General features: G+C 44.6%; 1 protein-coding gene across 7 annotated transcripts in view; it reads left to right on the top strand.

The window, feature by feature from the left end:
* Window positions 1-20,607, top strand: part of KCNK2 (potassium two pore domain channel subfamily K member 2) — a 209,851-nt gene that overhangs the window by 87,588 nt on the left and 101,656 nt on the right. The window lies entirely within an intron of this gene.

Raw genomic sequence — 20,607 nt, forward strand, 5'->3', positions numbered from 1 at the left:
GAGGGGTGGATTGTACCTGCAGCCATAACCTTACTTGATGATTCCTTCTTTAGTTCCACAGCTTTCTTCTCATCTGTGCTTCTTACTGCACCAGAACTGACAACATTCTGAACATTTCTCACATCCATAGAAACTTTAGGATTTTCATCCATGGTTTGAGGTGTCTGGGGATTAATTCCCAGAATAGGCCGAGAAGCCTGGGCCTTGCTTGGGGAGCTTCCCCACCCAGGGTGGCCCCTCCCTGGGCTTTCTCCAGACATCAGGAGAGCTATACAGACACAACCTCTCAGCTAGGAGGCAGTATTATAGTAGTTATATTCTTGTATATAGGAGCAGTATTATAGTAGTTGTTACGCCGAGCGCTCCGGGTCCCCGCTCCTCCCCGGAGCGCTCGCTACACTTCCCTCACTGCAGCGCCCCGGTCGGTTCCACGGACCCGGGGCGCTGCGTTACCACCTCCGGCCGGGATGCGATTCGCGATGCGGGTAGCGCCCGCTCGCGATGCGCACCCCGGCTCCCGTACCTTACTCGCTCCCCGTCAGTTCTGTCCCGGCGCGCGCGGCCCCGCTCCCTAGGGCGCGCGCGCGCCGGGTCTTTGCGATTTAAAGGGCCACTGCACCGCTGATTGGTGCAGTGGTTCCAATTAGTGTTTACACCTGTGCACTTCCCTATATCACCTCACTTCCCCTTCACTCCCTCGCCGGATCTTGTTGCCCTAGTGCCAGTGAAAGCGTTCCTTGTGTGTTCCTTGCCTGTGATTCCAGACCTTCTGCCGTTGCCCCTGACTACGATCCTTGCTGCCTGCCCCGACCTTCTGCTACGTCCGACCTTGCTTCTGTCTACTCCCTTGTACCGCGCCTATCTTCAGCAGCCAGAGAGGTTGAGCCGTTGCTAGGGGATACGACCTGGTCACTACCGCCGCAGCAAGACCATCCCGCTTTGCGGCGGGCTCTGGTGAAAACCAGTAGTGACTTAGAACCGATCCTCTAGCACGGTCCACGCCAATCCCTCTCTGGCACAGAGGATCCACTACCTGCCAGCCGGCATCGTGACAGTAGATCCGGCCATGGATCCCGCTGAAGTTCCTCTGCCAGTTGTCGCTGACCTCACCACGGTGGTCGCCCAGCAGTCACAACAGATTGCGCAACAAGGCCAACAGCTGTCTCAACTGACTGTTATGCTACAACAGTTACTACCACAGCTCCAGCAATCATCTCCTCCGCCAGCTCCTGTACCTCCTCCGCAGCGAGTGGCCGCTTCTGGAATACGACTATCCTTGCCGGATAAATTTGATGGGGACTCTAAGTTTTGCCGTGGCTTTCTTTCCCAATGTTCATTACACTTGGAGATGATGTCGGACCAGTTCCCCACTGAAAGGTCTAAGGTGGCTTTCGTAGTCAGCCTGCTGTCTGGAAAAGCCCTGGCTTGGGCCACACCGCTCTGGGACCGCAATGACCCCGTCACTGCCTCTGTACACTCCTTCTTCTCGGAAATTCGAAGTGTCTTTGAGGAACCTGCCCGAGCCTCTTCTGCTGAGACTGCCCTGTTGAACCTGGTCCAGGGTAATTCTTCCGTTGGCGAGTATGCCGTACAGTTCCGTACCCTTGCTTCAGAATTATCCTGGAATAATGAGGCACTCTGCGCGACCTTTAAAAAAGGCCTATCCAGCAACATTAAAGATGTTCTGGCCGCACGAGAAATCCCTGCTAACCTACATGAACTCATCCATCTTGCCACTCGCATTGACATGCGTTTTTCCGAACGGCGTCAGGAGCTCCGCCAGGATATGGACTCTGTTCGCACGAGGCGTTTCTTCTCCCCGGCTCCTCTCTCCTCTGGTCCCCTGCAATCTGTTCCTGTGCCTCCCGCCGTGGAGGCTATGCAGGTCGACCGGTCTCGCCTGACACCCCAAGAGAGGACACGACGCCGCATGGAGAATCTCTGCCTGTACTGTGCTAGTACCGAACACTTCCTGAAGGATTGTCCTATCCGTCCTCCCCGCCTGGAAAGACGTCCGCTGACTCCGCACAAAGGTGAGACAGTCCTTGATGTCTACTCTGCTTCTCCACGTCTTACTGTGCCTGTGCGGATGTCTGCCTCTGCCTTCTCCTTCTCTGCTGTGGCCTTCTTGGACTCTGGATCTGCAGGAAATTTCATCTTAGCCTCTCTCGTCAGCAAGTTCAACATCCCGGTGACCAGTCTCGCCAGACCCCTCTACATCAATTGTGTAAACAATGAAAGATTGGACTGTACTATACGTTTCCGCACGGAGCCCCTTCTAATGTGCATCGGATCTCATCACGAGAGGATTGAACTGTTGGTCCTCCCCAATTGCACTTCTGAAATCCTTCTTGGACTTCCCTGGCTTCAACTCCATTCCCCAATCCTGGATTGGTCCACTGGGGAGATCAAGAGTTGGGGGCCCTCTTGTTCCAAGGACTGCTTAAAACCGGTTCCCAGTAAACCTTGCCGTGTCCCTGTGCTTCCTCATGTAACCGGTCTCCCTAAGGCCTATATGGACTTTGCGGACGTTTTTTGCAAAAAACAAGCTGAGACTCTACCTCCTCACAGGCCTTATGATTGTCCCATTGACCTCCTCCCGGGCACTACTCCACCCCGGGGCAGAATCTATCCTCTGTCCGTCCCAGAGACTCTTGCCATGTCTGAATACGTCCAAGAAAATTTAAAAAAGGGCTTTATCCGTAAATCCTCCTCTCCTGCCGGAGCCGGATTTTTCTTTGTGTCCAAAAAAGATGGCTCTCTACGTCCTTGCATTGACTACCGCGGTCTTAATAAAATCACGGTTAAGAACCGCTACCCCCTACCCCTCATCTCTGAACTCTTTGATCGTCTCCAAGGTGCCCATATTTTTACCAAACTGGACTTAAGAGGTGCTTATAATCTCATCCGCATCAGAGAGGGGGATGAATGGAAAACGGCATTTAACACCAGAGATGGACACTTTGAGTATCTGGTCATGCCCTTTGGTCTATGCAACGCCCCTGCCGTCTTCCAAGACTTTGTTAATGAAATTTTTCGTGATCTACTATACTCCTGTGTTGTTGTATATCTGGACGATATCCTGATTTTTTCTGCCAATCTAGAAGAACACCGCCAGCATGTCCGTATGGTTCTTCAGAGACTTCGTGATAATCAACTCTATGCCAAAATAGAGAAATGTCTGTTTGAATGCCAATCTCTTCCTTTTCTAGGATACTTGGTCTCTGGCCAGGGACTACAAATGGACCCAGATAAACTCTCTGCCGTCTTAGATTGGCCACGCCCCTCCGGACTCCGTGCCATCCAACGTTTTTTGGGGTTCGCCAATTATTACAGGCAATTTATTCCACATTTTTCTACCATTGTGGCTCCTATTGTGGCTTTAACAAAAAAAAATGCCGATCCCAAGTCCTGGCCTCCTCAAGCGGAAGACGCCTTTAAACGACTCAAGTCTGCCTTTTCTTCGGCTCCCGTGCTCTCCAGACCTGACCCATCTAAACCCTTCCTATTGGAGGTTGATGCCTCCTCAGTGGGAGCTGGAGCTGTCCTTCTACAAAAAAACTCTTCCGGGCATGCTGTTACTTGTGGTTTTTTTTCCAGGACCTTCTCTCCGGCGGAGAGGAACTACTCCATCGGGGATCGAGAGCTTCTAGCCATTAAATTAGCACTTGAGGAATGGAGGCATCTGCTGGAGGGATCAAGATTTCCAGTTATTATTTACACCGATCACAAGAACCTCTCCTACCTCCAGTCTGCCCAACGGCTGAATCCTCGTCAGGCCAGGTGGTCTCTGTTCTTTGCCCGATTTAATTTTGAAATTCACTTTCGGCCTGCTGATAAAAACATTAGGGCCGATGCTCTCTCTCGTTCCTCAGATGCCTCTGAAATTGAACTCTCTCCTCAACACATCATTCCTCCTGACTGCCTGATTTCCACTTCTCCAGCCTCCATCAGGCAAACTCCTCCAGGAAAGACCTTTGTTTCTCCACGCCAACGCCTTGGGATCCTCAAATGGGGTCACTCCTCCCATCTCGCAGGTCATGCGGGCATCAAGAAATCTGTGCAACTCATCTCTCGCTTCTATTGGTGGCCGACTCTAGAGACTGATGTGGTGGACTTTGTGCGAGCCTGCACTATCTGTGCCCGGGATAAGACTCCTCGCCAGAAGCCCGCTGGTTTTCTTCATCCTCTACCTGTCCCCGAACAACCTTGGTCTCTGATTGGTATGGATTTTATTACTGACTTACCCCCATCCCATGGCAACACTGTTATTTGGGTGGTCGTTGATCGATTCTCCAAAATGGCACATTTCATCCCTCTTCCTGGCCTTCCTTCAGCGCCTCACTTGGCTAAACAATTTTTTGTACACATTTTTCGTCTTCACGGGTTGCCTACACAGATCGTCTCGGATAGAGGCGTCCAATTTGTGTCTAAATTCTGGAGGGCTCTCTGTAAACAACTCAAGATTAAATTAAATTTTTCTTCTGCATACCATCCTCAATCCAATGGACAAGTAGAGAGAATTAACCAGATCTTGGGTGACTATTTACGACATTTTGTTTCCTCCCGCCAGGATGACTGGGCAGATCTTCTACCTTGGGCCGAATTCTCGTATAATTTCAGAATCTCTGAATCTTCCTCCAAATCTCCGTTTTTCGTGGTGTACGGCCGTCACCCTCTTCCCCCCCTCCCTACCCCCTTGCCCTCTGGTCTGCCCGCTGTGGATGAAATTTCTCGTGATCTTTCCACCATATGGAAAGAGACCCAAAATTCTCTCTTACAGGCTTCTTCTCGCATGAAGAGATTCGCAGATAAGAAAAGAAGAGCTCCTCCCATTTTTTCCCCTGGAGACAAGGTATGGCTCTCCGCTAAATATGTCCGTTTCCGTGTCCCGAGCTATAAGTTGGGACCACGCTATCTTGGTCCTTTTAAAGTTTTGTGTCAAATTAATCCTGTCTCTTACAAACTTCTTCTTCCTCCTTCTCTTCGTATCCCTAATGCCTTTCACGTCTCTCTTCTTAAACCTCTCATCCTCAACCGTTTTTCTCCTAAATCTGTTCCTCCCACTCCTGTTTCCGGCTCCTCGGACATCTTCTCTGTCAAAGAGATTTTGGCCTCTAAAAAGGTCAGGGGAAGAACTTTTTTTTTAGTGGATTGGGAGGGTTGTGGTCCAGAAGAGAGGTCCTGGGAACCTGAGGACAATATCCTGGACAAAAGTCTGATCCTCAGGTTCTCAGGCCCCAAGAAGAGGGGGAGACCCAAGGGGGGGGGTACTGTTACGCCGAGCGCTCCGGGTCCCCGCTCCTCCCCGGAGCGCTCGCTACACTTCCCTCACTGCAGCGCCCCGGTCGGTTCCACGGACCCGGGGCGCTGCGTTACCACCTCCGGCCGGGATGCGATTCGCGATGCGGGTAGCGCCCGCTCGCGATGCGCACCCCGGCTCCCGTACCTTACTCGCTCCCCGTCAGTTCTGTCCCGGCGCGCGCGGCCCCGCTCCCTAGGGCGCGCGCGCGCCGGGTCTTTGCGATTTAAAGGGCCACTGCACCGCTGATTGGTGCAGTGGTTCCAATTAGTGTTTACACCTGTGCACTTCCCTATATCACCTCACTTCCCCTTCACTCCCTCGCCGGATCTTGTTGCCCTAGTGCCAGTGAAAGCGTTCCTTGTGTGTTCCTTGCCTGTGATTCCAGACCTTCTGCCGTTGCCCCTGACTACGATCCTTGCTGCCTGCCCCGACCTTCTGCTACGTCCGACCTTGCTTCTGTCTACTCCCTTGTACCGCGCCTATCTTCAGCAGCCAGAGAGGTTGAGCCGTTGCTAGGGGATACGACCTGGTCACTACCGCCGCAGCAAGACCATCCCGCTTTGCGGCGGGCTCTGGTGAAAACCAGTAGTGACTTAGAACCGATCCTCTAGCACGGTCCACGCCAATCCCTCTCTGGCACAGAGGATCCACTACCTGCCAGCCGGCATCGTGACAGTAGTTATATTCTTGTATATAGGAGGCAGTATTATAGTAGTTATATTCTTGTATATAGGAGCAGTATTATAGTAGTTATATTCTTGTATATAGGAGGCAGTATTATAGTAGTTATATTCTTGTATATAGGGGCAGTATTATAGTAGTTATATTCTTGTATATAGGAGCAGTATTATAGTAGTTATATTCTTGTATATAGGAGCAGTATTATGATAGTTATATTCTTGTATATAGGAGCAGCATTATAGTAGTTATATTCTTGTATATAGGAGCAGTATTATAGTAGTTATATTCTTGTTTATAGGGGGCAGTATTATAGTAGTTATATTCTTGTATATAGTAGCAGTATTATAGTAATTAAATTCTTGTATATAGGAGCAGTATTATAGTAGTTATATTCTTGTATATAGGGGGCAGTATTATAGTAGTTATATTCTTGTATATAGGAGCAGTATTATAGTAGTTACATTCTTGTATATAGGAGCAGTATTATGGTAGTTATATTCTTGTATATAGGAACAGTACTTTAGTACTTATATTCTTGTACATAGGAGCAGTATTATAGTAGTTATATTCTTGTATATAGGAGCAGTATTATAGTAGTTACATTCTTGTATATAGGAGCAGTATTATGGTAGTTATATTCTTGTATATAGGAACAGTACTTTAGTACTTATATTCTTGTACATAGGAGCAGTATTATAGTAGTTATATTCTTGTATATAGGAACAGTACTATAGTACTTATATTCTTGTACATAGGAGCAGTATTATAGTAGTTATATTCTTGTATATAGGAGCAGTATTATAGTAGTTATATTCTTGTATATAGGAGCAGTATTATAGTAGTTACATTCTTGTATATAGGAGCAGTATTATAGTAGTTATATTCTTGTATATAGGGGGCAGTATTATAGTAGTTATATTCTTGTATATAGGAACAGTACTATAGTACTTATATTCTTGTACATAGGAGCAGTATTCTAGTAGTTATATTCTTGTATATAGGAACAGTACTATAGTACTTATATTCTTGTATATAGGAGCAGTATTATAGTAGTTATATTCTTGTATATAGGAGCAGTATTATAGTAGTTATATTCTTGTATATAGGAGGCAGTATTATAGTAGTTATATTCTTGTATATAGGAGCAGTATTATAGTAGTTATATTCTTGTATATAGGAGCAGTATTATAGTAGTTATATTCTTGTATATAGGAGCAGTATTACAGTAGTTATATTCTTGTATATAGGAGGCAGTATTAGAGTAGTTACATTCTTGTATATAGGAGCAGTATTATAGTAGATATATTCTTGTATATAGGGGGCAGTATTATAGTAGTTATATTCTTGTATATAGGAGCAGTATTATAGTAGTTATATTCTTGTACATAGAAGACAATATTATAATAGTCATACTCTGGACATAGGAGGCAGTATTTTATCAGTTACTAGCTGAGTAACCGGCGTTGCCCGGTTTTCCTTCCTAATCCTTGTTGGGGAGGAAAATAAACAAAGGAGGAAGCTTTTGACTTCATATCCTGTCCTCATATATTGTTGTTATATCCCGACCCCATATCATATCCTTATATCCCGGCCTCCTATCTCGGCCTCCTATCCGTTCTCCTATCCCGTCTTCCTATCCCGACCTCCTTTCCCGTCATCAAATCCCGACCTCCTATCCCGACCTCCTATAACATATATTTCCCGCCCCTGGCAAATGGGGATGAGTAAGGGTTAAATGACCTATCCTATGTTTGTTGTTGACATATAAGTAACATGTGTGCCAAGTTTCATGTTAATATCTTCAGCCGTTTGGACGTGATGCTGGAACATACACACATACATACATATATACACACATACATACATACACACACACACACACACACATTGAGTTATATATATATATATATATATATAGATAGATAATCTTGTACATAGGGGACATTATTATAGTAGTTATATTCTTGTACATAGGGACAGTAATATAGCAGCTATATTCTTGTTCTGGTACATATGGGGCAGTATTATAATAGTAGTATTGTTCCACCTAGTAGGCAGCATTATAGTCATTATATTATACTAGTTACTAAATACTAAAAATATTACTCAGCATCAGGCTACAGTGAGCAGAAATGAATGTTCTTCCTTGGTAAACGAGAATATGAAATCTACACTCCAGCCTTAAATGGACACTGTCAGATTCAAAAACTTTTTATATGTTGTACATCTTGGCAAAACATTAACCTTTCCAATATACTTCATAACAATGTATCTCCTTTTTATAGTAATGATGGCTTATAAAATCATGTATTTGTTCAAGCTTTGTCCTTGTGGATGACTATCTCCAACCCTTAGTCAAAAGACTTCCCAGATGCCTAATAGACACATCAGATTTTTTTAAGACCTCTAAAAAAAGTTCAGATTAACGATGTGGACCATTTGTGTACTTTGGATGTCAAAAGTCTTTACACGTATATTCCACTAGATGAAGGAATAGAGTGTGTACGTGAACTATTGTCCAGTGATTCGTCACTTGACAATAGAAAAATTGCATTCCTTATGGGATTGTTAAATATGAATTATTTCTGTTTTGATCGCAATTTTTATTTGCAGACCTATAGTGTCTCAATGGGTTCATCTGTGGCACCTAATGTCGCTAATATTTTTATGGCAGACTTTGAACATCGTTGTGTGTTTGGAGACTCCATGACCACATCATCCACGTGGCTTCGCTACGTGGATGATGTGTTCATGACGTGGAAGGGAGATGTTGAATCTTTGTAAAATTTAGTGGAAAATCTGAACAAATGTCATGAAACGATAAAATGTACTTTAAATTACAATCAAGACAGGATTCACTTCCTAGATGTGGAAGTCAGGCGTACGCCCGAGGGCTTTCATACAGCGATGTATGTTAAGCCCACGGACGTTAATAATACCCTCCACAAAAAAAGTTTCCACGCACCAACCACGTTCAAAGGACTGCCACGTAGTCAATTTATTAGAGCGAGACGTGTCACTGGGTCTGACCAGGGATATAAAATTAGTCAAGAAAAATTCACACCGAAGTTTGTAGAGAACGGATACGATCCTAGATGGATTAAAGAAGAAGGAGAAAGGGCTGAAAAATTAAACAGAGAAGAACTATTAAAACCTACTGTACAAAAAAATCAAGAAAAACATATGACATACGAGCATATATGATAAAAAATTCCATCTTAAAATATTGGCATATCCTACAAACAGATAAAAACTATGGAAAACTATTTAAACCCCCCCCCCCCATGTTTACTTATAAGAAAAGCCAATCAATTGGAGAAAAATTTATAAGAAGTAATGTCCCTATTAGAAAAAGTAGTCGTCAGACCTTTTTGGCCAGTAGACGAAAAGGGACTTACCCCTGCCAAAATTGTAGCCACTGTAGTGGCATAATTAAAGGTGAAAAATGTAGGCATCCATCTAGAGGTTTTCCCATCACTCATAAAGGTTTTTATTCGTGTACAACAAAAAATTTAATATATATGCTCAAGTGTCCATGTGGCCTTACTTATGTCGGTCAAACAGCCAGGATGATAACAATCTGAATGACGGAACATAAGTCAGTCATTAGGAAATTTTTGAGTTCAGAGAAAAAAGATTAAATATTCAGTTTTGGGGAAAGTACAGTTGTGAGACACTTTCGTGAGTTTAACCATTCTATTACTACCCTTAAATGGTTTTATAGTATTATAGTAATAGAAGAGGTTCCTACACAAGCAAATGAGAACCTGAACAAAAGACGTTTGTTGCAAAGAGAATGCTTTTGTATTACTGAATTAAATAGTGTTTTTCCATACGGTCTAAATGAGATAGGAAGTTTTAAAGCATTTTTATAATCATTTAGTATTTCTGCTAATGAAGATTTGTTATGCTTACTATAATACTATTGCATGCGTTTTTTTTCTAAATAACACTTCACCTATGTGAACAGCTGCTTACCTTGTATCTCTATATAATCCTCCCTCCCTCCACACCTGGTACGCATGATTAAGGTGGCACACCCCCGAAACGCCGTTGCGTCCAAGGTGTCGTGCAGATGGAAGATCATAGCTCTGCGTCTGTTGTAGCTTTGCTCCAGTTTGTCAAGAAAATTTATGCTGAAGTCATAAAAATAAAACCTTGAAAATTTGTGAAATGATCTGCATAATCGTGAGTTACTACCCTGCTGGGTCTTTAATTATGGACAGTGTTACACTTATTATCTAAGCCCACTGTGTGTTACTACTTGATTTGAAGGGAGGCGTGGAGCTCCCCATTGGAACATTGCATTTACTTTGCAAGTCTTGCAGATAGCAACTTGTGTGTTCAATTTTTGTCCAAGTTGAAGCACAGGCAAGTGATGGTGGGTTAGCACTCCTCTGTGCTCTCTCCTGTCTGATAGTACTCCTCTGTGCTCTCTCATGTCTGATAGGACTCCTCTGTGCTCTCTCCTGTCTGATAGCACTCCTCTGTGCTCTCTCATGTCTTATAGTACTCCTCTGTGCTCTCTCCTGTCTGATAGTACTCCTCTGTGCTCTCTCATGTCTGATAGCACTTCTCTGTGCTCTCTCCTGTCTGATAGCACTCCTCTGTGCTCTCTCATGTCTTATAGTACTCCTCTGTGCTCTCTCCTGTCTGATAGTACTCCTCTGTGCTCTCTCATGTCTGATAGAACTCCTCTGTGCTCTCTCATGTCTTATAGGACTCTGTGCTCTCTCCTGTCTGATAGCACTCCTCTGTGCTCGCTCCTGTCTGATAGCACTCCTCTGTGCTCTCTCCTGTCTGATAGCACTCCTCTGTGCTCTCTCCTGTCTGATAGCACTCCTCTGTGCTCGCTCCAGTCTGATAGCACTCCTCTGTGCTCTCTCCTGTCTGATAGCACTCCTCTGTGCTCTCTCCTGTCTGATAGCACTCCTCTATGCTCTCTCCTGTCTGATAGCACTCCTCTGTGCTCTCTCATGTCTAATAGCACTCCTCTGTGCTCTCTCATGTCTTATAGGACTCTGGGCTCTCTCCTGTCTGATAGCACTCCTCTGTGCTCGCTCCTGCCTGATAGCACTCCTCTGTGCTCTCTCATGTCTGATAGTACTCCTCTGTGCTCTCTCCTGTCTGATAGGACTCCTCTGTGCTTTCTCCTCTCTGATAGTACTCATCTGTGCTCTCTCCTGTCTGGTAGCACTCCTCTGTGCTCTCTCCTGTCTGAGAGCACTCCTCTGTGCTCTCTCATGTCTTATAGGACTCTGTGCTCTCTCCTGTCTGATAGTACTCCTCTGTGCTCTCTCCTGTCTGATAGGACTCCTCTGTGCTCTCTCCTGTCTGATAGCACTCCTCTGTGCTCTCTCATGTCTTATAGGACTCTGTGCTCTCTCCTGTCTGATAGTACCCCTCTGTGCTCTCTCCTGTCTGATAGCACTCCTCTGTGCTCTCTCCTGTCTGATAGTACTCCTCTGTGCTTTCTCCCATACTATCAGACAGGAGATAGCACAGAGTAGTGCTAACCCACCCTCACTTACTGGACTTTGTCTATGCCTGTGCTTCAGCTTGGACAAAGCCATGATTTTATAAGCCATGATTTCCATAAAAAGTTAATACAATTTTATGATTAAGTATATTAGAAAGGTTTATGTTTTGCCAAGATGTACGACATATCAAATGTTTTGCACATTTAAACATTGAACATCACATATATCCATGTAACCTCTGGATAGTTACTGAATGGTTGATATTGATGACTGCTGTTCCCTGTTGTGATCTCTAGACATATTTGATATGAATAACCTTATGACTGATATATGTGTGGTGCGCCACTGTGGTGAATGGTGCGACCACGGGTGTTGCGGTGACAGTGGTGTGATCAGATGTTATTAACCCCAGGGGTTAGATGGTATTAACCCCTATGTGTTAGTGATGCCAGTGTGGCTTTCAGGTTCCGGAACACCACACGCCCGGATTCTCCGTTATCCCACGGGCTAGTAGTGAATAAAGAGTCCACAACCAGTTATGGGTAAATGGAGGCTTTACTGAATAGAAGACAGGTGTAATTATCTTCACAGCTAAGGCCAGAATTCCCAGAGATGTGACCAGTACCCAGAGGACCTCCCAGCTTGCTGGACCAATACTTGTAATTACTTGACTTTGACTTGTAATTAGACTTGACTTGACTATGTGCAGGACTTGACTAGATGTAGTGACAGGAGAAATAGACTTGTAGACTTACTGGAGAGACTTGTAGCTTTGTGGCCTCCAGATGCTGAACACTTGTCCTGAGATCTCTGGTAGCTGCTTCAGCAAAGACTTGTTCTCAGATCAGATGGTAGGGTCTAAGAACAGATGGAATCTAAGAGGACCTGTAATGGCCACCCCTTTATATAGTGGGGGGCTGGACTATAGCCCATTGGTCAAGCAATGGGTCATAGGTTAAAGATGGTGCTCTCTGGGAGTACATGTTACAACAAATCATGTAACTGTATAACATAACATGTGACAGGCTTACTCACAGGTCCTTGAGACCTCCACAGGTCCTGTGTACTATCTAGACATAAGGATCCTGTCTATGCTTTTCAAAGAACACATTTACTAAATTAACAGGAGAACAAGGGGAGTCCCTGCAGGGGAGCCCCCAGATCACTGAGGGACTCAACCTGACAGGGCCTACAGGTAGTACAGGAACGTGTACCTGTACTGGGACATCACATATGGATACATGTGCTACTAAGAATAGTTCAGCTTCACAAACTCTTCAGCAAGTCTTTAGGCTGCAGTCCACTCATAATCCAGACTTCACTTCTTCACCATTCACAGTAAATCATTGCTTAAATACTTTAGTTACCAATAGACATGCTGCCCGCTAACTCTTCTCTCCTACTGTGGAGCAGAACAAAGGGTACGTGGAGCATGGTGGTAGATGTCCTCAAGGTCTCATGCTTTAGATAATAATAATGTAGATCCCACAGAGATAGGTCAGTATGTGGCTATAACTCTTATTCAAGACAGTGGAAAAGCGATAAGATACAAGACAGTAAAACACGATTCCATGATCAGACTTTACAGGTTTTGTTTGTAGTTTGTAACCGTAGAGATAATAAGGTCTTCACAGGAGCTGATACCTGAAACAGTAGGAAATTATTCATCAAGAACATGCATCGGATTTATAGAAATGTTTGCAAAAGTCTAAATAAAATAAATCCTTATCATGTTATCATAGTGAATATTTCAGTACTGAAATAAGTCCTGTGCAAAATTCAGATGGGTGTTTATATTATGCGTGGAGCAAGGCCACAGGACTACCATTATAGAGGCCCAAAAACCATCCCTACAGATCGTGCAGAGGACTTTATGCAAGAGTAACCTGTTACAATGGATTCTTCGAGTAAAAATTCTGAGCTCTGTATACTGGAATTAGGCAAAAATGACCTCCAAAATAAACTACCTGGGGGCATTACAGGCAGGGGCATAACCATAGGGGGGGCAGAGGTAGCAGTTGCACCAGGGCCCTGGTGCCTAAGGAGGCCCCATAGATCATTTGCCCCATAAGAGACAAGTATTATAAATGGCACATGTTGCAGATTTCCTATAGGAAGAAACATCCACTGTTTGCATTTCCAGAGGGCTGCGGGGAAAAAGAGGTCTATAGGGGCGCACGCGGCGGGGTTCCTGAAGTATACTTGCGGACACCGTTTGTAAAATAATGAACAGATATTTATTTGTGCGACAACCATTAAATATCTGTTTATTTTACAAACGGTGTCTGCGAGTATACTTCAGGAACCCCGCCGTGTGCGCCCCTATAGACCTCTTTCTTCCCGCAATCCTCGGTATACGCAGACGGTGGATATTTCTTCTACACTGGACCTTCTTCTGATGGTTCCATGTCGTTGGCAGCCGCGGTACATCTTTAACAAGAGCACATATAGATGTTAAGCTCTTAGCCCAACATCACCAGGCAGGTGTTTTTCTTATTAACCCTTTACCATTTAATGTTGGCGTAATGGCACCAGGCAGCGTCTCTTTGTTCAGTTTTTGTCTCCTTCTTCTATAGATTTCCTATTGGGGCCCAGAAGCTACACCTCTGATCACAAGGGGTTGTTATGGGATTAAAACATCCCCCTGGTGCCTTGGCTCATCCCGTGCATGATCTGTAGTTAATGCTTTGCTGGTAAAAGGAAGACAATACATGGTAGCTGACAGCGTTACAAGCAGAATCCACACAAGGAAAATGTCCAGCACTCGGGATGAAGTAAAATCCTTTAGCTTTATTAATATAAATTCCAGGACAATACAGATACAAAACAGTAGTGTCCTGACGCATTTCACGCTCACAAGTGTGTGAAACTTATGTGAGTTAAAAGCCAATGCTTACTTATCTTCTTGTATTTTTACAACATGTTTTCGTGGATGTGTGACCAGACATACAGTGTACTATCAGCCTGTTTTCGGGGATGTGTGACCAGACATACAGTGTACTATCAGCCTGTTTTCGGGGATGTGTGACCAGACATACAGTGTACTATCAGCCTGTTTTCGGGGATGTGTGACCAGACATACAATGTACTATCAGCCACTCATGAAATCCCAAAGAAAATCACAAAAAATGTGGATTTCTTATCAAATTAATTAGTTCTGTATCAATTCACCAATCACTACCTGGCGCCATAATGAGGAACCCAGTTTGATCTTTTCTATTGCGTCCCCTCTCTTCTGTATATAAACCACTGGTAGGAAGCCAAGATAGAAGGATGAATCTGGGATTTTTATAGTTTTTTTTTTTTTTCTTTCTTACTTTAAGTGCTTTTTTCTAACTTGTTACTGTCTGTGAGATTTAACACTGGATTAATTCTGATCTCATTCCATTAAGGAGACATATTAAATGCAGATTATGACCCAAATAAATCCTTCAAGATACTACAAGAACCTAGAAATTCCTTGTAGTTAAATTGCCGAATACGCTGTAAATGATTTACTTTTCCTTAATATGAAGGCATTATATTCTGAAAACCTCAATGTAACTGTTGGTTTCTGGACACTTCGTGCTGAGTTATTCAGCTAAATATGTCAGTGGGCGCAGTGCGGCTGCACAATGGATTGTCCTTTCTAAGAAAGTTATTTAGGCTGCACCTCAGGCACAACATGGCAGCTCAGTCCATTACAGACTACAAGGACACATTACCTTACCTATTGTGCTTCTCTTTGGGGTGGAAAATAAGCACATTACCTGCACAAATTCTACCCCTCTTATTACTGAAGAGGAATCAGCCAGAGTCATAGCTATAGGGTTATAGAGGTAAAGATGTAGGGGTGGCAGCTGCTCCGGAGCCCTTGGGCCTTAAAGGGGTTATCCAGGAAAAAAAACTTTTTACATATATATATATCAACTGGCTCCAGAAAGTTAAACAGATTTGTAAATTACGTCTAGTAAAAAAAATCTTAATCCTTTCAGTACTTATGAGCTGCTAAAGTTGAGTTGTTCTTTTCTAAGTGCTCTCTGATGACACCTGTCTCGGTAACTGTCCAGAGTAGAAGCAAATGCCCATAGCAAACCTCTTCTACTCTGTGCATTTCCCGAGACAAGGAGAGATGTCAGCATAGAGCACTGTTGTCAGACAGAAAAGAACAACTCAACTTCAGAAGCTGATAATTATTAGAAGGATTAAGATTTTTTTAACAGAAGTAATTTACAAATCTGTTTAACTTTCTGGAGCCAGTTGATATATAAAAAAATATTTTTCTGGAATAACCCTTTAACCGCTAAAGGACACAGGGCATATGCATACGCCCCCGTTTCCGAGTCCTCCAAAGGATAGGGGATAAGATGTCAGATTGGTGCGGTGCCGCTGCTGGGGAGCCCCAGGATCCCCGCTGCGGCACTGCGCTATCATTACAGCACAGAGCGAGTTCGCTCTGCACGTAATGATGCGCAATACAGGGGCCAGAGCATCGTTACGTCACGACCCCGCCCCTCGGGACATCACGGCCCGCCCCTTTCAATACAAGTCTATGGGAGGGAGCGCGACAGTCGTCACGCCCCCTGCCATAGACTTGCATTAAGGGGACGGGCCGTGATGTCACGAGGGGTGGAGCCGTGACGTCACGCGGCTCCGTCCCCTGTATCACCCGTCATTGTATCGTCCCCTGTATCGCCCGTGATAGCGGGGTACCGCAGCGGGGATCCCGGGGCTCCCCAGCAGCGGGACCGCGGCGATCTGACATCTTATCCCCTATCCTTTGGATAGGGGATAAGATGTCTAGGGGCGGAGTACCCCTTTAAGGACTCAGGGCTTATGGATACACCCTACATTCTTCCGGTCCCTGCCGCTCACCGGGCAGGGACCGGACCGGGATGCCTGCTGATATCGTTCAGCAGGCATCCCGGAATATCGCCCAGGGAGGTCCTGAGGTCCCCCCATATCGGTGATCGCCGCAAATCGCGCGTCAATTCAGACGTGCGATTTGTGGTTATTCCGGGTCAATCGGGTCTCTGGTGACCCGGAAAAAAAGGGTGAATGGGGCTGTCCGACACAGCCCCATTCACCCTTACTCAGCAGGAGTGAGGTGGCATGGGTGCCGCCTTGCGATCACGTGATTGATCGGTCGGAACGACCGATCAGTCACGGACCTGCTGGGGACGGCGATCGGAGCGGAGATCGGCGCCGGAGAGGGTCTCCTACCTTGCCCTGGTCCGGCGGGGGTCCCCTCTGGTGTGGTGGCGGCGACAGGAGCATCAGGATCGGCTGCAGCAGCGGCGGCGTCCCAGGGCAGAATACAGCAGGAGGTAAGGCCTCTTCACTTCCTGCAGTTGCTTAGCAACAACTCTCGGCATGCAAAAGCCAAAGGGCATGCTGGGAGTTGTAGTTTTGCAACTGCTGGAGTTCCAACTACAACTCCCAGCATGCCCTTTGCTAGTCTGTGCATGCTGGGGGTTGTAGTTATGCAACAGCTGGAGGCACTTTTTTTTCTATTGAAAAAGAGTGCAGCCAGCTGTTGCATAACTACAACTCCCAGCATGCACAGACTACCAAAGGGTATGCTGGGAGTTGTAGCAGTGTGCCTCCAGCTGTTGCAAAACTACAACTCTCAGCATGCCCTTCGGCTGTCAATGCATGCTGATTGTTGCAGTATTGCAACAGCTGGAGACACATTGGTTGTAAAACAGAGTTTGTTACCGAACTCAGTGTTTTGCAACCAGTGTGCCTCCAGCTGTTGCAAAAATACAACTCCCAGCATGCACTGAGAGATTGTACATGCTGGGACTTCTAGTTTTGCAACAGCTGGAGGCACACTGGTTGCGAAACACTGAGTTAAGTAACAAACTCTCAGTGTTTTGCAACCAACGTGCCTCCAGCTGTTCTGTTTCATAACTACAACTCCCAGCATGTAGATTGGAGTTGTAGTTTTGCAACAGCTTGAGGTTTGCCCCCCCCCCCCCCCCTATGTGAATGTACAGGGTTCATTCACACGGGCGGGTTAACAGCGAGTTCTGCTGCAAGTTTGAGATGCGGCAAATTTTCTGCTGCAGCTCAAACTCCCAGCAAAGAAACTCACTGTAAACCTCCGCCCGTGTGAATGTATCCTAAAAACACTACAATACACTACACAAAATAAAAAGTAAAACACTACATACTCCTACACAGTCCCCCCCCCCCCCCCCCCCCCCCAATAAAAAAAAAAAAAATCTTGTACGGCACGGATTCCAAAATGGAGCCTTCAGCTGTTGAAAAACAACAGCTCGCAGTATTGCCGGACAGCCACTGACTGACAAGGCATGCTGGGAGTTTTGCAAAAGCTGGAGACACCCTGTTTGGGAAACACTTCCGTAGGGTATTTTTGTGGCGGATTCAAATCCCCAATTTAGTCCTCAAATGCGCATGGCGCTCTCTCACTTCGGAGCCCTGTCGTATTTCAAGGAAACAGTTTAGGGCGTATCTCCGTACTCGGGAGAAATTGCGTTAAAAATTTTGGGGGGCTTTTTCTCCTTTTACCCCTTATGAAAAGGTAAAGTTGGGGTCTACACCAGCCTGTTAGTGTAAAATGTTTTATTTTTTTTCCACTAACATGCTGGTGTTGCCCCATACTTTAAATTTTCACAAGCGGTCAAAGGGAAGATAAAAAAAATTTGTAATGCAATTTCTCCTGAGTATGGAAATACCCCATATGTGGGCGTAAAGTGCTCTGTGGGTGCACAACAAGGCTCAGGAGTGAGAGCGCACCATGTACATTTGAGGTCTAAATTGGTGATTTGCACAGAGCCTGAACACCCCACAGGTGTTTGACAAATTTTCGTTAAAGTTGGATGTGAAAATAAAAAAATAAAAAAAAATTCAATAAAATGCTGGCGTTACCCTAAATTTTTCATTTTCACAAGGGAGAAGAGGAAAAAAGCCCCCCCAAAATTTGTAACCCCATTTCTTCTGATTAAGAACATTCCCTATATGTGGATGTAAAGTGCTCTGCGGGTGCACTACAATGCTCAGAAGAGAAGGATCGCCATTGGGCTTTTGGCAAGAGAAGGTGTCGGAAATTGAAGGCCATGTGTGTTTACAAAGCCCCCATAGTGCCAGAACAGTAGACCCCCCCCCCACATGTGTCCCCATTTTGTAAACTACACCCCTCACGTAATGTAATAAGGGGAACAGTGAGCATTTATACCCCACAGGTGTCTGACAGATTTTTGGAACAGTGGTCTGTGAAAATGAAAAATTTTATTTTTCATTTGCACAGCCCACTGTTCCAAAGATCTGTCAAACGCCAGTGGGGTGTAAATGTTCACTGCACCCCTTATTAAATTCTGTGAGGGGTGTAGTCTCCAAAATGGGGTCACATGTGTGGGGGTCCACTGTTCTGGCACCACGGGGGGCTTTGTAAACACACATGGCCTCCCACTTCTATTCTCCCAAATTCTCTCACTAAACGCTCAATGGCGCTCCTCCTCTTCTGAGCATTGTAGTTCGCCCGCAGAGCACTTTACATCCACATATGGGGTATTTCCATACTGGGGTTACAAATTTTGGGAGGCTTTTTCTTCAATTACCCCTTGTGAAAATGAAAAATCAGCATTCTAGTGAAAAAAATCAAACTTTTCATTTTCACGTCCAACTTTGTCAAACACCCGTGAGGTGTTAATGCTCACTGTACGCCTTGTTACGTTCCTTGAGGGGTGTAGTTTCCAAAATAGTATGCCATGTGTTTTTTTTTTTTTGCTGTTCTGGCACCATAAGGGCTTCCTAAATGCGACATGCCCCCCAAAAACAATTTCAGCAAAATTTGCTTTCCAATAGCCAAATGTGACTTCTTCTCTTCTGAGCATTGTAGTGCACCAGCAGAGCACTTGATGTCCACACATGGGGTATTTCCATACTCAGAAGAGATGGGGTTACAAATTTTGGGTGGCATTTTCTCCTATAAACCCTTGTAAAAATGTAAAATTTGGGGGAAAACCAGCATTTTAGTGAAAAAAAAAATTCATTTACACATCCGACTTTAACGAAAAGTTGTCAAACACCTGTGGGGTGTAAAGGCTCAGTGGACCCCTTGTTACGTTCCTTGGGGGGTGTAGTTTCCAAAATAGTATGCCATGCAGGGGGGTTTCTGCTGTTCTGACACCATAGGGGCTTACTAAATGGGACATGCCCCCCAAAAACCATTTCAGAAAAACTCACTTTCCAAAATCCCATTGTCGCTCCTTCCCTTCTGAGCCTTGTAGTGCACCCACAGAGCACTTGACATCCAAATATGAGGTATTTCCTTACTCAGGAGAAATAGGGTTACACATTTTGGGGGGCTTTTTCTCCTTTTACCCCTTGTAAAATTTCAAAAACTGGGTCTACAAGAACATGGGAGTGTAAAAAATGAAAATTTATCATTTTCTCCTTCACTTTGCTGCTATTCCTGTGAAACACCTAAAGGGTTAACACACTTTCTAAATGTAATTTTGAATACTTTGGGGGGTGCAGTTTTTATAATGTGGTCATTTATGGGGTATTTCTAGTATGAAGACCCCTCGAATCCACTTCAAAACTGAACTGGTCCCTGAAAAATTCAGATTTAGAAAATTTCGTGGAAAATTGGAAAATTGCTGCTGAACTTTGAAGCCCTCTGATGTCTTCCAAAAGTAAAAACATGTCAACTTTATGATTGAAACATAAAGTAGACATATTGTATATGTGAATCAATAGATAATGTAATTGCAATATCAATTTTCCTTACAAGCAGAGAGTTTCAAAGTTAGAAAAATGCTAAATTTTCAACATTTTCATGACATTTTGGGATTTTTCACCAAGAAAGGATGCAAGTAACAATGAAAATTTACCAATAACATAAAGTAAAATATGTCACGAAAAAACAATCTCAGAATCAGAATTATCGTTAAAAGCATCCCAGAGTTATTAATGCATAAAGTGACAGTGGTCAGAATTGCAAAAAAGTCCTTAAGGGGAAAAAGGGCTCAGTCCTTAAGGGGTTAAGGTCGTTTTGTTACATAAGAAGACACCAATAGCCTAAATTGCACACAATAGATGGGGGATGAGCTGTTAAGATTTACCCTTGTAATTATATTTACAAAATCATTTTAAAAAACTAAAATAAATAAATAAAGCCAGGTGAAACTCGCA

This window comes from Hyla sarda, chromosome 3 (assembly GCF_029499605.1).
Source record: "Hyla sarda isolate aHylSar1 chromosome 3, aHylSar1.hap1, whole genome shotgun sequence".
NCBI lineage: Eukaryota > Metazoa > Chordata > Amphibia > Anura > Hylidae > Hyla > Hyla sarda.